The 16271-nt window shown below is 51.3% G+C and overlaps 1 pseudogene across 1 annotated transcript; it reads left to right on the top strand.

Moving 5' to 3' along the window:
• Positions 1-1710: 1710 nt before the first annotated feature.
• Positions 1711-15169, top strand: LOC126947256 (ATP-dependent 6-phosphofructokinase, platelet type-like; annotated as a pseudogene). The gene is made up of 3 exons (XR_007722987.1): positions 1711-9677; positions 11390-11451; positions 15075-15169. The product of XR_007722987.1 is annotated as an ATP-dependent 6-phosphofructokinase, platelet type-like (transcript).
• Positions 15170-16271: the final 1102 nt, after the last annotated feature.

Raw genomic sequence — 16271 nt, 5'->3', positions numbered from 1 at the left:
CGTGAGTACCTACAGCGCTGAGGAGGGCTGGGCTGCAGTCTCCTGTGATTGCACCAGCATTAAAATCTGCTTTTTAAAAAATTATTATTAATGCTGAGCCTAAATTTTCTTTGAGCCTCCAATACCCATTATGATGAACCCCTGCCTTGATGCTGAGGGTAGAAATTGAACTGAATATTTTGTAATTGTAGTCATTGTCCTGAATGCACCATTGCATTTGTTTTCTCTTTGGTCTTGGCTGTTGACCTCATTTTCCCCTTTGTAAAGTGGGGATGTTAAATTACATCTAAGGCAATATTGGGGCTAATTTTTTTGCCAAAAGACAATAATAAAACATAGAAATATATTCTTCTGTTTTTTGTTTTGTTTTGCTTTGTTTTCTTTGTTTTACTTTTCTTTGTGAGACAAGGTCTTACTCTGTCACCCAGGCTTGAGTGCAGTGGTGTGATCTCGGCTCACTGCAGCCTCGACCTCCTGGGCTCAGGTGATCCTCCCACCTCAGCCTCTCGAGTACCTGGGACCGCAGACACGTGCCGCCATTTCCGGCTACAAGAAATATACGCCTACCCCACGTTTGTGTGTCACACTTGGTGATTCACGTGGGAGTCTGAAGATCCGTATCTAATGCAGGAAGTATTTCATTTTTTAAAAATTTGATGTCTAAAATTTTTCACTAATTCTCAAGTTTTAATTTTTCTTGTGTGACTTAGTTCTCACGAATATTTTTCAAAGTTTTCTATTTTGTTTTTGTTTTTTGTAAACCCTTGGCATGAAACTTATTTCTAGCGCTGGTAAATAAAAAAACAAGCTTTTAACATACAGCTCATATGGCAAGTAATGCTTAGCACTCGTTTCTTGCTTTTCTGAGCGTCTTAAACTTTCTTCACTTCCTTTGTGAAGGAAACCTGTCCAGGTTTTCCCGTGTTCACTGGCTTTGGGGGCAACGTTCACCTTATTTTTGGCAGTCACTAATCTCTGACCTAGATGTTGCTTCTGCTCTGCTGCTGTGACGGGCGTCACGGCTTTGCTGCTGCAGGGCTGGCCCGGCTCTGGGCTTACCTTCGTGCTGGGAATGTGAACATGAGTGTGTTTCACAGAGAGGATTCCAGCATGGCTTTCACTGCTCTTTCACCTGCTTTAGCTGGATTTTTGGGTCTGTGAAAGTTGGGTGTGCAATGGGAGGGATTGAAGCTTCCTTTTTCCCTAATTGTTACCTAATTGGAACTTACCCAGAGGGAATGGGTGGAGAATTTGAGAGCAGTCACTGCAGTTAGATGAGCATCTGAAGATGTGGGACAAAGCTGGTGTTGATCTCCCTGTGACTTTTTTTATTTTCAAGTTTCCACACAAAGCATAGATCCTTGTGGTGTGTGATGTACACTTTCAGGGCATGAAGAAAATCTCTCTTTAATTCCAGGGTCCTCCGCTATAAATAACTTTTTTTTTTTTTTTTTAGATTGTAAATATGTAACAAACGTGTAGGGTCAAAATTTGAAAACCAAAATACGTGAGCCAAACACCCCGCAAATGATCAGTTCCACCCGCTTTGACTTCCCTTGGAGGGACTGTGTGATTTATTATGCGATTGTTTTAAATTCAGTTTTTCATTCATTCCAGTTTCTCAAAGCTAGGTTAAACAATTTCATTTTCTTTTTTTTTTTTTTTTTTTTTTTTTTTTTTTTTTTTTTTTTTTTTTTTTTTTTTGACAGGGCCTCTGTTTCCCGGGCTGGAGTGCAGTGGTGCAATCACGATTGACTGCAGCCTCGACCTCCCAGGCTTAGGCGATCCTCCCACCTCAGCCTCCTGAGTAGCTGGGACTACACGTGCTTGCCACCGTGCGTGGCTAATTTTTTGTATTTCTACAGAGACGAGGTCTCCCTGTGTTGCCCAGGCTGGTCTCAAACTTCTGGGCTCAAGCAGTCCCCCCGTCTTGGCCTCTCAAAGCCACAGGGGTTATAGGGATGAGCCACCACGCTGGGCCTTAAGTTAACGGATTACAATAGAGAAAGAACTGGAGTGTGTAGTTAGTTGAGCCTCCCGTTGGCCAGGCACAGCCACCTTGGTAAGTGTATGTGTGTGTCCTCATTGCCCTTCTGATCCTGAGCTCCGAGGAATGAGGCTGTCTTGGGAGTGCTGTGGTTCTAGTCTCGTGATGGGTGAGTGACGTCGGCTGATTGAGGTCACCCTGGCGAATGCTGCAGCTGCTCGGGAGCCGGGGCAGGGACGAGAAAGCCGCTGAGGTCCCTCTCTGCACCCCTGAAGGGAGAGGGGTCGAGATGTGAACATGGCAGCTGTTTTCTCCAGAGCCCTGTTTACTGATGGCCAAACAGGGTGAATCCTGAGAAGGTTTGGATTTGGGTCTGAACTGGGCTCGCCTGGCTGTAGAACACAGGAGCTGGTGGCGAACTCAGGAAATGAGGGCGTGAGGCGACTTGACGTGGATGGCTCCGGGTCCCTCCAGCCACTGTCCTGAAGCCGTTGGAGCCTGAGGATGTGTGGGAGTGAGCGTCTCTTTCCTGTCTGGCCAACACCCTCTGTGACCCGTGACTCATGGCCCGGCCCTGGGCAGCATTTATGTTTGAGGTCTGTGGATGGCTCCAGTTGTTCAGTAAATTTGGTGATTCTCATTGGGGTGATTGTGCCCCAGGGAATGTTTGCGCCATCCAGGGAGGTTTCTGGTTAGAACTGGGAGAAGGGATGCTCCCAGCACTGGGGCTGGAGACAAGGGACGCTGCGAAAAGTCCCTCCAAGCACAGGGCGGGCTCCATAGCAGGAGTCTGGCTCAGGACGTGGCCATGTTGTGCTTCAGAAGCCCTGGGCGGATCTGATGTGGTGAAGTCGTCATCGTCACTCGTGATTTCCTTCTTGCCAGCATTGATGCTTAGCTGACGCCACAGCCCCTCAGAATCTATGCGGCGCTGGTGAGTGGGTCTTTCTGGCAGAACAGAAGGAATGAAATACCTCAGAGCAGGTGTTACACATTCTCAGGATATGGCTGCAGGGAGTTTCGGTTGGACTCCTTTCATTCCTTAGTGCTGGCTGGTGCATTATTCTGTCCTGTAAGCTTGATCAGGTCACATCAGAAACACAGTAGGTGGGTGCCACGCTGCTGTCAGGTTTCGCGAAGGTGGCGGTGACTACAGCCTTGTGAGTAATTCCTTGTCATAGTGGCCCCACTAAGGACCCAGGGGCCCGGCTGTGTTTGGTCTTGAGAGCTTTATGCTTTTCTGGGCAGGGTCTCTCCCCATCTTGAAGTCTTCCCTCCCCTTTTTTGGAGACTGAAGGAAGGAAAAGAGGAGCGACAGGGAAGAGGGGAGAGAGGATTTGCAGCAATGTGGCCATTCCCACAGATTTCAAGGCGGAGTTAAGGAGCCGAGACACCCCCACCTGCCCTCTTGTGTGCCTCAGGCCCCCCTGGCCCCAGGTCACCCACACCCTCTGGCTTCCAGTGAGAGCTTCTTGGAGAAGCAGCCAGCTTCCCCGCGCAGCCAGTCTTGGTTAGTCCTGGGCTAGGTATTCCACAATAAAGGAGTGACATCACCTGTCTGAAGAGCATAAGGAGCCCCCCACGTGGTGGTGCTGACAGGGCCACATCCTGGGCACCAGGCCAGCCAATATCCCCAGATGAGTGTTTCTGGCTGGGAAGCAGGCTGGCATTTGGATTGAAGTCCTGCAAAAACTGCCATGGCCAGAGCCTGCAAGGCAGAGCCTGTACAGAGCAGCCCAAGAGCTGGGCATGTGCTGGGTCTGGGTGGACGTGGAGGCCATGCCATGGGGCACGGGGGCCCCTGCTCACAGCTCACCTCGTGGTCACCCAGCACTGACCCACCCACCTTACCCTGCTACCCACCATGCTGTGAACTCACCTGCCACGGATCTGCACCCACTGTCTGAAGCCCTCGGCCCACACGGGCTCCTGGCCTTGGGATGCTTTGGGTTGCACCAGGGCTGCAGAGCCTGGGTCTCTCACTGTCCAACTCTCCCGGGGAGATGTGGGCCCCGCCTTGCATCCCAACAGTAGCATTTCTGCAGCAGATGTGGGGATATTCACAGTAAGAGGGACACGTCCAAGTCCATAAATAGTTGATTTTGCCACCAAGTGGATGACAAAAACACCTTGCTGTGTGGGGCCACTTGGAGCTGGGAACAGTGGGCATGTGGACCTGTCCTGCTGTTACCTTGGTTAACACCCTGAGGTGGAGCCTGAAAAAGCCCGGTGCACACGGGCTCAAGAACCGCTCCCCTTTCTGACACCAGAGCCCATTTCCCAGTGGAACCCCAGAGCAGCAACTCAGGTTCTTGCTCGCCTGTGTGGCTTTGTGTGTGACTTCCCGCCGGAGAGCAGAGATGTGGCGTGGGGCTGAGTGTGGCCCACTGGTAATCCAGCTGCCCGCCTCCTTCCCTGCCTGCGCGTGGAGGCTGCCTCTGCACGATGAAGGCGGTCACTTAGTGTGGTCCTTACAGCTGTGTGCCCCATCCCACTGATCGTGGCCTGCCTACAGAAAGCTACAGGACTGGCTTTGCCTTCAAACGTCCTGACCGCCCTGGCCTCCCTTACCCACGATGAGATGCCGAGAGCTGAGCTGTCCCGCTCGTGACTAACTTGCCGCTGCCTGCAAGCTGCTCTGCTGCCGGCCTCACACCCACCCTGCTGTGCTGCCTGCAGGCCTCCCCTTTCATGAGGACCTGGGCTGTGCCCAGGCAGCCCCCTGTGTTGCTAAGGCCTGTCCTGCTCCCACATGGCCTCCAGAGCTCCCCTTGGTCCCCTGACCCACATGAACCGGCTTCCCCTGATGACTCAGGTCCCTCCTGTCCCTTCCTGGACCTCAGCGGAGGCCCTGGGGCCGGCAGGTGAGCACCCAGCACCCCCGCTAACCGCTTGGCCCTGCTGCTTCAGGCTTACAAGAGCACGTGCGACATGGCTGAGGCACAAGGCCGCCACCGGGAGCTTTGCATCCCCCTGTGTGTGGTGCCGGCCACGATTAACAACAATGTCCCAGGCACAGAAATAAGCCTGGGCACCGACACTGGCCTGACTGCTGTTGTCCAGGTAAGAGAACCCCGTTTCCTCCCATTGCTTTCTTTATTTTATTTTAGCAATTTGTTTCTTCTGTGCTAAGAATGAGCCAGATTTATTATTACTCTTTCCCCCCCACCCTTTGTTAGCTTGGCTTTATGTCGGTCACACTGGCCAGAACAGGGTAAATTTTTTAGCTTCTCTGCCTTAGGGAGAACCTGTCTTTATTGATTAAAAGTGAGATGATATATCCAGTCCTTGGGGTCGTGTTTCTATCCCACCTAGACTAGGGGAGTTTTGAGCACCATTTCTCTGGAGCCGGCCTCTCCTGCCTGCGTTGAGTAGCGAGGCTGCAGGGCCAGCTGTGGGAGCCTGCAGGAAGGGGTTTGAGTGCCTGGTACGTACGAGATATGGGACAGAGCTGTGACCACTGGGGGCCGCTGCCTGGAACCACAGCCTTCCTGTTGAGATGAGAGGTTCTTTAGAGAGCCGAGATCATGCCCTCCTGGGCAGGCAGTTTCACCAACATGTGCTTTGGGAGGAGTGGATTCTGCCGGTCATGGGCGTGGTGCTGACACCCGCATGGTGGCCCCTCCGGTCCCTGATAAGCTGACCACCTCTATGGTCATGAGCTGGACATGAGGACCTGTGGGAGTTCCACAGGCCTTTGCTGCAGAGAGGGTCCTCACTCGGCTGCAGACAGGACAGTGGCCACCTTGGCATGTGGGGTCATGTCAGTGGATTGGCCGCCGGGTGTCTCCTGGAGAGCAGCCGCTGGCCTTTAGCTTAGATGTTCACGTCCGAACCAGCTCCGGAGTTTGCGGTGAAAACTCCCAGCCCTGTTGGAGACTCCTTAGTTCAGCTTGGCACAGAACCCGGAAAACAGTAGTTCTGTTCCGGGTTCTTCCTTCAGAACTGAGTTCCAGTGCAGGGAAGGGAGTGGAGGGGTCGTGAGGTCGGCTGCAGCCTCCTGTGCCTCCCACTCGAGTTGAGGGCCATCTCTCTCCTGGGCTTCTCCCTGTCGCCTTCCCTGGTGCTGTGCTGGCCTGGCAGAGGCTGGCCCTGGCTCGTTCCCTGGACTTTCCTTGGGCCCCCGCGCTTGACCCTGTTTACTGAATGCCATTAGGGTCCAGCCATCGCTGGCTTCGCTCTCCTTTAGCACCTTGTAGATGTCCACACATGCTTCCACCCTCGCACCCCGCACTCAGCGCAGCACTACCCCGGCCAGCGGCTGTGCTTTGCTGCAGGTCCCTTGCTGTAGCAGGGATGGGAGCCCCACCCCCTGCCCCTTCTGGCCACCGACTTCAGCAGAGGCTCGGCTGCCATGAGGGATACCAGTCATGGGAAAACTGGCCTCCCTGCAGATTCACAGAGCAAGGTGGTTCTCACAGAGAAGTCAGTGCTTTTTTCTACCTTAACACTGTAGCAAACGCCACCTTATCTTTCACCACCAATTTATATTTCTTAACACCCATGGAGCAAAGTGCTGGTGATGTTTGAACTGTAGCCTGGGGCTCTCTGCTCCCATGGGACTCCTTGGGGAATTTCCTAGCAGGATCGTGTGTGTGCCCTTGCAGGGGGTTGTGTCTGCTGGGCACATCCCATTGTGTGGCAAGAATGGCTGAGGTCACAGGCTCTGCCTGACGAGTGCCACTCACAACTGCTGTCCACGCAGGGCCACGCTTGGGATTGGCCGCCTCTTGTCAGTGCTACTTTGACTAATTGCCTGAGGCACGGCCAGAGTGACTTGCTATTTTTAGAAGCTAATTCAGGCTTCAGATGCCATCTAGGTAATGAGGAGAGAGTTCAGGAAAGCTGTATCTAAGCTCCAGCAAAGGCAGACTCTTCCGTCCCAGCTGTCACTGCATTTACACTCAGAGGAGCACACGGTTGGGGGCATGGCTCAGCTGTCAGGGCTCCACTGTTCCACACACCCACAGCTGCAGCCTGGCGGGACCAGAACTCAGACACGTTTGGGCACAAATCAGCCTCTTGGGAGAGCTGCTTTGCCTGCAGAATTCTTTTGCCATTAAGCAGCTGTGTCATTCTTTGAATGAGTGACAGTAATTCCCCACCTCAGGGTGGGCTGTGGGGGAGATTCAGTTGGAAAAATAACCCATGAGGCTTTGTGCCTCTGGGGGTCCTGATGCCCCACCCACATTTTTCTTCCCATGCCCGGGATGCTCTAAGACAAAGGGCAAATCTGAAAGCCTTACTGCATCTTAAGTCTTAGATCACAATGAGAGAGAGACCCAGTACAGACAGGTGGAAGAGTGAAACCCTCAGAATTCTGCACTGGCCCTTCAAGAAGGCAGTTACAGGTTCTTTGGACCCTTGACGGGTTTCTGTCCTCTGTCCTCCCTAAGCACAAAGACAGTAATTCTTCCCATTGCCTGTTTCTCTCCCCATCTCGGCTTTCTACACAATGCACAGTGGCCCTCTAACTAGAGCCCGTGTTCAGTTTTGAATACATCAACCAATTATTTTGGGAGGAAAAGAATCTGCCAAAGAAACGAAGTATAGGTTGGAATGGTTTAATCAAGCCTGTGTTTATTCAACAAAATGTGCTTTTAAATTTCATTCGAAGTACTCAAGTGAAAATTTCCCGTGGGTGTTAAACTTTAGTGAACAGACTCTCATGTGGCTCCTAGTCTCAAGCCCACACCCCCACTTCATCCTTTTACTCTTGGCTGAGTCCCACGGAGGCCGGTTAGGGAATCCTGCAGGATCAGCCCTTGACCCAGATGGACGGACGGACGGATGGACGGCTGACGGACAGATGGCTGGCTGGCTGGGGAATACTGTGCTTGTGTCATTCAGAGACAAGCATCATTTCTTGAGCGCCTTCTGTGGGGGGCTCGGCCGGGTCCTGCTGATGTGCAGTGGTGTAAGCCCAGCCCACAGTTCCTGCCCTCATGGAATGTGCAGCCTAGTGAGGACTGCAAGTCAAATAACCACAAGGTAACTGCAGGGAGACACCGGGGTGATTTCTATGAAGAGAGGACATGGGGTGCCCCGAGAGCCCCTGACAGAGGGAACTTTGTGGTCCTAGAAACCAGGTGACGTTTTCCTAAGGAAATGGCATTTCCCTCTGGGTCAGAGCTGAGGAAGGTGCCTGTGTGTGTCCCGTGGCCGCTGTGACCCTGACCACACACCTGGGGCTGGAAAATAATACGTCACTCTCCCACAGCTCTGGAGGGCGGGAGCCATGGGCTGAGGCCAGAGTGTGTGCTCCAGGAGAGTCCCTCGTGGCCCATTCAGGTGCCCAGAGCCCCGGGCCTTGCACGCCTTGTTCCCTGGCACCTCCTCCTCCCATGTGGGTGTGCAGCATCCTACTCCAGGGCCTCTGCACCCCTCATCTGCCGATGCAGGTGGTGGCACTTAGGGCCCACCTGGGTAGTCCTCAGGATTCACCTTTATCACCGCATGAGGGAACATTCCCAGGTTCCAGGGATTAGGACCGGGATTCCTTTGGGGGCTGCTCTCCCGCCCACCACTGTGCCTGAATGTGATGCACATAGCGGCCAGCATATGCAGAGGCCCCAGGAGGACCTGGGGTGGCTGGAGCTAGAGCCGGACCTGGTGTCAGAAGTGGGAGGGGCCAGGGATTCCAGAGAAAGGCTTAACGTGTACTTGAAGTGAGCAAAGGGTTTTGAATGAACCAAGAACTGATCAGATTTATGCTTTTTATATAGATGGGTCTCCAGTCTGTGTGAACAGATTGGAGGGGGCCAGGGTGGGAGCTGAGGCCCAGGCAGAGGCTTTGCAGAGTGCCAGGAGAGGGCGCTGTAGCCCGGACTGAAGTGTGGGTGGGAAGGCGGCAGATGCATTTCTCTGCTGTTTTTCTCCCTGCTGAGCTTGGGTCCTCGTGGAGGGCGGATGGCAGACATTTCACTCTGGGACCTCATGCCTATGCTATCCGAAAGACCCCCAGGCGCCTGGGTGTAAGAACCATCATCTGCCTTGAGTAGAGTTTCTATTAATGTAACATTCACCAATGGATGGAAGACGGCCACAACTCTAAAATCACAGGGAGCTTTTCAGAAGAAAATAGAATAGCACAGCTGTTCCCATGGACAAAGCTGGCAGGTGACAGCCCCCTAACTTCTCAGCTCACACCTAACGGTGTCCGTGTCTGGTGAAAGCTGCTTCAGCAGGGACAGTCGAAGAGCAGCATGGAGTGAGCTGGCTTGTGGGGTCGTCTTTTCAGTCTCCTCCTATGGGGCCTGGGAGAAGGGAGCGGCAGATGGCCAGGTCCCCACCACAGGTCATCGAGGTCACCTCCAGGTGGCTGGCGGGGGGGGGGGGGGGGGGGGGCATGTTCACATCCACTCCGAGGCACATCCCGGCTGCTGCACACCCTTCACCCCTGTGCGATGCTGGGACCGCATGCTCAGGCGCGGTGTGGGGCCTTGCTGCACTCACTGGTAGGGGAGCTCTGGGATGGTGGGTGCACCCTGGCCCTGGGCTGGAGTGACTGATCTCTTCTCTGACCAGACCTGCGACCGCATCAAGCAGTCCGCCAGCGGAACCAAGCGGCGCGTGTTCATCAAGACCATGGGCGGCTACTGTGGCTACCTGGCCAACATGGGGGGGGATCGCGGCCGGAGCCGATGCTGCATACATTTTCGAAGAGCCCTTCGACATTGAGGATCTGCAGGTATGTGACGGGGCTGGCCTCAGGGGACCGTCCCCTTGGGATCCTCTCGGTGCTGCGGAGCAAATCATCATGTCTAGGGTGGTTTGCTTTTCGAGGGGGCATGGAGACGGAGGTGCTACCGAACACGCCACGCTTGATGCCCTTTGCATCGCCCAGGTGCCTCTCCCGAGTGTCAGGTGATGGCGGACGTGCCTGGTTGAGGACACCTTCTAGTCTCTTGTGTGAAACACAAGCTTGTTTTTTTGATGTAGTCTGTTGTGTAATGTTTTCTCCCTTCTGTCACAAACGATTTGAGTGCCTCCACTGACAGTCACCACCCACGTCTGCGACTGGCTCTGGAGCTGGCTGCAGCTTCTTTTAAATCTTGAGGCCTCTGATGCTGCATCTGCCTCTAAACTGACACAGACACGGCCATGGTTTCTTGGCATCTGTGGCTCTTTTAGGGAAGGGTGTCGCCGACCCCGGGGTCTGCCCCTGCTTCGACGGCACAGCAGAATCCAGGCCTGGACCCTGCAGTGTTCAAAGTTGCTAAACTCCATGCAGGAGGACAGGCCTTGGCAGATAAAATGCAACTGAACAATTGTCTTTAGTTAGTTATATAAATAAATATATGTTATATATTGCTCTGTCACCCAGGCTGGAGTGCAGTGGCGCGATCTTGGCTCACTGCAACCTCCGACTCCCAGGTTCAAGCCATTCTCCTGCCTCAGCCTCCCGAGTAGTTGGGATTACAGGTGCATGCCACCATGCCCACCTAATTTTTTTATTTTTAATAGAGATGGGGTTTCACCATGTTGGTCAGGCTGGTCTTGAACTCCTGACCTCGTGATCTGCCCACCTTGGCCTTCCAAAGTGCTGGGATTATAGGCGTGAGCCATCGTGCCCAGCACCGTTGTCTTTTAAAAAGTTAGGATGTTACTTGTTTCTGAGCCAAATAGATCAAGTAAAAAGGGCCTTGGTGTTGTCACTAATTATGTGACATGTGAATCATGAATTTCTTCACTGTGTCAAAGTGACTACTTGTGGAGTCGTTCACTGCATTGTGATGTTTCTGTCAGCAGTGGGTCCCATAAGATGATAATGGAGCTGCCCCAAACAGGTGTACTGTTTTTTTTATCTTTTATAAAATTTATATATATATATATATATATATTTTTTTTTTTTTGACGAAGTCTTGCTCTGTCGCCCAGGCTGGAGTGCAGTGGCCGGATCTCAGCTCACTGCAAACTCTGCCTCCCGGGTTCACGCCATTCTTCTGCCTCAGCCTCCTGAGTAGCTGGGACTATAGGCGCCCACCATCTCGCCCGGCTAGTTTTTTGTATTTTTTAGTAGAGACGGGGTTTTGCTCTTTTCCGCTGAGAGCGCCGAGTAGAACATTGTCATGAAAATAAATAAGGGGCAATAGAGCCGTGAATGAGTGCTAGGCCAATCACGGAATTATCGTCTTCAGAGGGACCCTGTTGATTCTGGAAGGCGTTTCTAGTGGCCGCCATGAGGGCTGCTCACCGTGCCCTGCGCTCAGCATTCATCGCTGCAGACGTGCTCTCCCCACCTGGGGGAGGCTCCCCGAGACCTGAGCCGTGAGAGCTTGCAACCTCCTTGGCCACACTCACCGCCACACTTGGTTGGCACTTCCCGCCCTGCAGGGCCTGGCACACAGTGGGTGCTTAGCATAAGTTTATTGTCTGATTAACAAAATACTCTTTTCCAGTTCCAATGTGGAGCACCTGACGGAGAAAATAAAGACCACCATCCATAGGGGCCTTGTGCTCAGGTGAGTGAGAGACCAGGGCTGATCTTACGGTCACTGTCACACCGCGGTTCTTAGGTTCTGGTGACTTTGGGCTGGATGAGTGGTCATTTCTTTGCCGCTGGAGTGCACTGCACACACTGGGCATATGCAGAAGAGAGTTGTGGTGCGTTGCTCTAAAGACTTTCTTGCATTTAGACAACTAAAACTTTTGCTTTATAGTCTTACTCTATTAGATATCTCGCAATCATTTCTCTAACACCTGATGTTTATGAAGGAAGAAGGAAATACAGTCATCCCTCTTAGCCTCAGGGAATGTGTCCCAAGACTCCAGTGGGTACCTGGACCTGGGGATAGTACCCGCCCCCTGTATACATGAGGGGGTGGGGGCTGATAACCATCTGATAACCAAGGCGGCTACTGAGTGACTCAGGGGCAGGAGGCACAGACAGCATGGAGACTTTAGGGCACAGGGATGATTCACGTTCTGGGTGGGACAGAGCAAGACAGCACAAGATTTCATGACTCCCTGTTAGCCGGGCTTAGGTGAAATCGACATCCTGGGTCGGTTTGTTGTGTCGCATATGTTGTCACTATACAACAAAATAATCTGGAGTATACGCATACTCCCAGTTAGCTGGGAGACTTTTTTTTTTTTTTTTTTTTTTTTGAGACAGTCTTGCTCTGTTGCCCAGGCTGGAGTGCAGTGGTGCAATCCTGGCTCACTGCAACCTCCACCTTCCAGGTTCAAGAGATTCTCCTGCCTCAGCCTTCCGAGTAGATGGGTGTACAGGCGCCCACTACAACGCCCAACCAATTTTTGTATGTTCAGTAGAGATGGAGTTTCACCACGTTGGCCAGGCTGGTCTCAAACTCCTGACCTCAGGTGATTCGCCCACCTTAGCCTCCCAACATGCCAGGATTACAGGCGTGATCCCCACCGTGCCCAGCCAAAACATCTAAACTTTTAAGTCATGCCAAACAGCAGCAGCTTTAGGCTTCTTTTGTTGGTGAGGTTTGAGTAATGGGGATTTTAAGGGAACTGTCAGCTTTCATGAAAACAGTGACACCCCCATCACTTGGAAATGCTTATTCAAACTAAACACGGCATCAGGTTAAAAACTGGAGCGTCCTAAAATTTAAAATGGATTATCAGACATGTAAGATACTTGACACTCACCCTCAAATCAGAATGACCTGGAATGAAGCTGCATGCAGGCACACGCATGTTATGAGTTGAGCCTGGGACACAGCGGTCCAGGATTCCTAACTCCCACACACTCCTCCTTCACCACCTCCTATTCTTTATACTTTTAAACCAGAGCCCGTGAACTTATTTCAGAGAGCTCATGAATCCCCTGAAATGATGAAATAGTAGGCGTCTGTGTGACTTTGTCAAAGAATCCACAACGGTTATCAGATTCTTAAAGCTGTGACCCATCCCCACCCCAGATGAGTTTATGAAATCTTGATTTAAGATTTTAAAATATTGGAGATGGTTAGTTGACTCGTTCCATTTATTAAAACCCTTCTCTTACTGGGCAGGGGGGAACACTTGATACTTTTGCTTAACAGGCTGAGTTCAGGCTACAGGAATCACAGATTTTGTTTTGTTCTGTTCCAGCTATCCCTAAAGACTTAGAAACAAAAACATGAATTCTGTGAAATAGAAATCATCATTTCTATTTCACAGCAAAGTGTTACTGTATAACTGATATTTCATATGACTCTAACCCCCAACAGGGTGGGGCACCTTCTCCATTTGATAGAAACTTTGGAACCAAAATCTCTGCCAGAGCTATGGAGTGGATCACTGCAAAACTCAGGGAGGCCCAGGGCAGAGGTAAGGGGTCCGGGGAGGGAGGCCATCTGCCTTGGTGAAAATGCTGTCCTATCGGGGAGAAGTAGGCTGCTGGTTCCTTCTTCAGTTCAGTACCGAGCTGCGTGTGATGTTCTAACTCCTGCTGGTCTCTGAGCATTGCTATTTAACCAATCTTGGATTCCTGGGTGTGCATGACATGTTCTCTTTTATCACTGCTAGATTCAACCTGAAGTTCTTTTGTGTAGGCTTTTTGCTCTGGAAATCCTGAGCATCAGCCCACAGTTTCCCTCACAGTTGAAGTGGGGCCTTCTATTTTTTGGATGTTTGGTAGGACAACCTCCTTGTGACTCCATCCATCAGAACTTCCAGTTTTGAGGAAGATTTGGCTGCTGAATGAATTGTTCGTGTTTGTAGAACTATGCATGTTTTTCCTTAAATCAGTTTTGTAAGTTACATATTCTAACAAATCTTTAGATAAGCTGAAAAGTTTTAGAAAACATGACACATTACTCTTGTTAATGGTTCCAACATGGCTGGTCCCTACTCATTCCTGAGTGGTTATTTGTGCCAGCATCTTTCTCACCCCCACCCCCCTCAGCTTTCTTCAGTCATACCAGACGTGTGCTTTTATTAGGGCAAACCATTATCACTGCCAATGTCCGAGTTAGAAGAATGACAGTCTACAAAAAACAGTGATGTGAATAGTTTCAATCGGTTTGTCTTTTTGAAGAACTGACTGATTCTTTCTACATCCATTTTCTCTTGCTAATTTAGCTACGGATGCTTCTCGTGCCTCAGTGTGTGTATATGTGAGCATCAATTTCTTATTAGTGTTTTGCCATAATTTAAAGTAATTTCCTTATTCCACTATTTAGTGAAAAATTCTCTCCACTGAGAGAAAAAACAAAAGCTGCTTTCCAGGAAGCCATCAGGGTGATCCCACAAGAGCAGAGCTGTGCAAGCCCAGGCCAGGCGCTGGCCACACTGCACAGCTGTTCTCAGCCTCCCCCAGGCTTCCAGGCCAGGTTCAGCACAGTGCCCAGGAATCTCACCCCGTGATTCTGCTCCCCCACTGCCCATGGGACAGGGCAGTGTTAATCTGTTTTTAAACCTTTTATAGGAAAAACATTGACCACCGATGATCCGTTTGTGTGCTGGGAATCAGCAAAAGAAATGTTATTTTTCAACCTGTGGCAGAGCTGAAGAACCAAATGGATTTTGAGTAAGTCGGGGTCTTATTGCCTTAGCAAACCCAGCCAATGTGAGTACAGGACAGGGGAATGGCCATTGCTGTTGCGTTCGGCAACTCATTCAGGGGTTTGAGGAACTAGCTTTTCTGAAGCTCAGTTAAAAAATACTAGGTCTTGGCCAGGCACGGTGGCTCATGCCTAAGATCCCAGCACTTTGGGAGGCCTAGGTGGGTGGATCACTAGGTCAAGAGATTGAGACCAGCCTGGCCCACATGGTGAAACCCCGTCTCTACTAAAAATACAAAAAATAGCCTGGCGTGGTGGCGCACACCTGGAGTCCCAGCTACTCAGGAAGCTGAGGCAGGAGAAACTGCTTGAACCTGGGAGGCAGAGGTTGCAGTGAGCTGAGATTGCACCACTGCTCTACAGCCTGGTGACAGAGCAACAAACTACCACTAGGTCTTTGGGAAGAATTTTTAGAAATATAAAAACAATGGTTTTGTTTGATCTTGAAATTGGCTTTATCATCTAGTTGATTCAGCCGACCCTACAACCCCCGTGTTTCTGGCAAGACCACTTGCTGTGCTGGCCGTGGCATCTCCCAGCCTCACTGCTGTCCCCCCTTCCCTCCACAGGCACAGGATTCCCAAAGAACGGTGGTGGCTCAAGCTGCGGCCCCTCATGAAGATCCTGGCCAAGTACAAGGCCAGCTACAACGTGTGAGACTCAGGCCAGCTACAGCACGTGCAGCCCTGGAGCCTCTGATCCAGTCCCACCTGCACGTGCCTGCAACCTGGACTCACCGTGGACCATCTGTTTTTGTAATACTTAAGTTATTGATCAGCACTTTATGCAGGTATTGACATTAAAACCTAATCAGTGAGCACCTGTCACCGCCCATGTGCCCCACCAGCTCCAGTGCGTGCTGTCTGTGGACTGTCTCATGCTTTCAGATGTGCGTATTAAACATTTGCCTACAACTCCAAGTAGGGTGGCTACTAAGGGTTTTCTCAGCAGTTTTGTGGGCAAAGATTATCAAAATATTTTTATAGGGATCACTGAACTATGCGCAAGTCATAAAAGGAGAACAAAGCTAGTAGTTTACACAGGCCAAGGGGAATGCCATGTTTACTTACTGTTACATATTTGTCACGTGTCAGTTTCCATCCACAGCAGCAGGCCAGGACCCTGGGCCTGGACCCCAGGCTCCTGCTCTCCTTAGAAAGTAAAAGAGAACACATGAATCTTATCTACTCGGCCTCTTGATTGCAATCCTAGCTGCATGTTAAAACCACCACGGTGGGGGTTTGAAAAATCTGATAGCCAGCTTCTCGTCCAGTCCAAGCCACGGTCCTCACTGGGCCCTAATTTGGAACTCTCCAATGACTCTTGCCAGAGTAGACATGGGTGCTGGGGTGACAGCCCTGCCACCCTCGTGGGCCCCCCTCCTGTAGGGACAGTGTTTCTGCCTCAGTTCTAGACTGCAAGAGACCACAGCTGTACCTCAGAAACGTGGGCGGAGAGCTGTATGGAGGGAGAGGAGACACCAAAAACCAGCTGTTTGGGAAATCGGAGTCCAACGGCCAAGAGCTGGCGTGGAGGCTTTCCTTTCTGGCTCTGTAAAGACGAAGCGAGCACTTACTCACCCCAGCCCATCTGCTTCTCAGGGACTGCTTCCATTCGGCCGCCCTGTTGAACTTCCGTCTGTTAGGAGGATGCTCCCACAGGGCCTCGGTGTGATCAGTTTCATGAATCAGCACAGGCAGAGGTGGGACACCTTTGTGTGCCTTTTCATTTTACTTCTGCTTTTTAATAAAGGCCCTAAATGCTAC

This window comes from Macaca thibetana, unplaced genomic scaffold, assembly GCF_024542745.1.
Source record: "Macaca thibetana thibetana isolate TM-01 unplaced genomic scaffold, ASM2454274v1 unplaced_scaffolds19, whole genome shotgun sequence".
NCBI lineage: Eukaryota > Metazoa > Chordata > Mammalia > Primates > Cercopithecidae > Macaca > Macaca thibetana.
The sequence above is the reverse complement of the archived record's forward strand: the minus strand, read 5'-3'. Positions and strand labels throughout refer to the sequence as shown.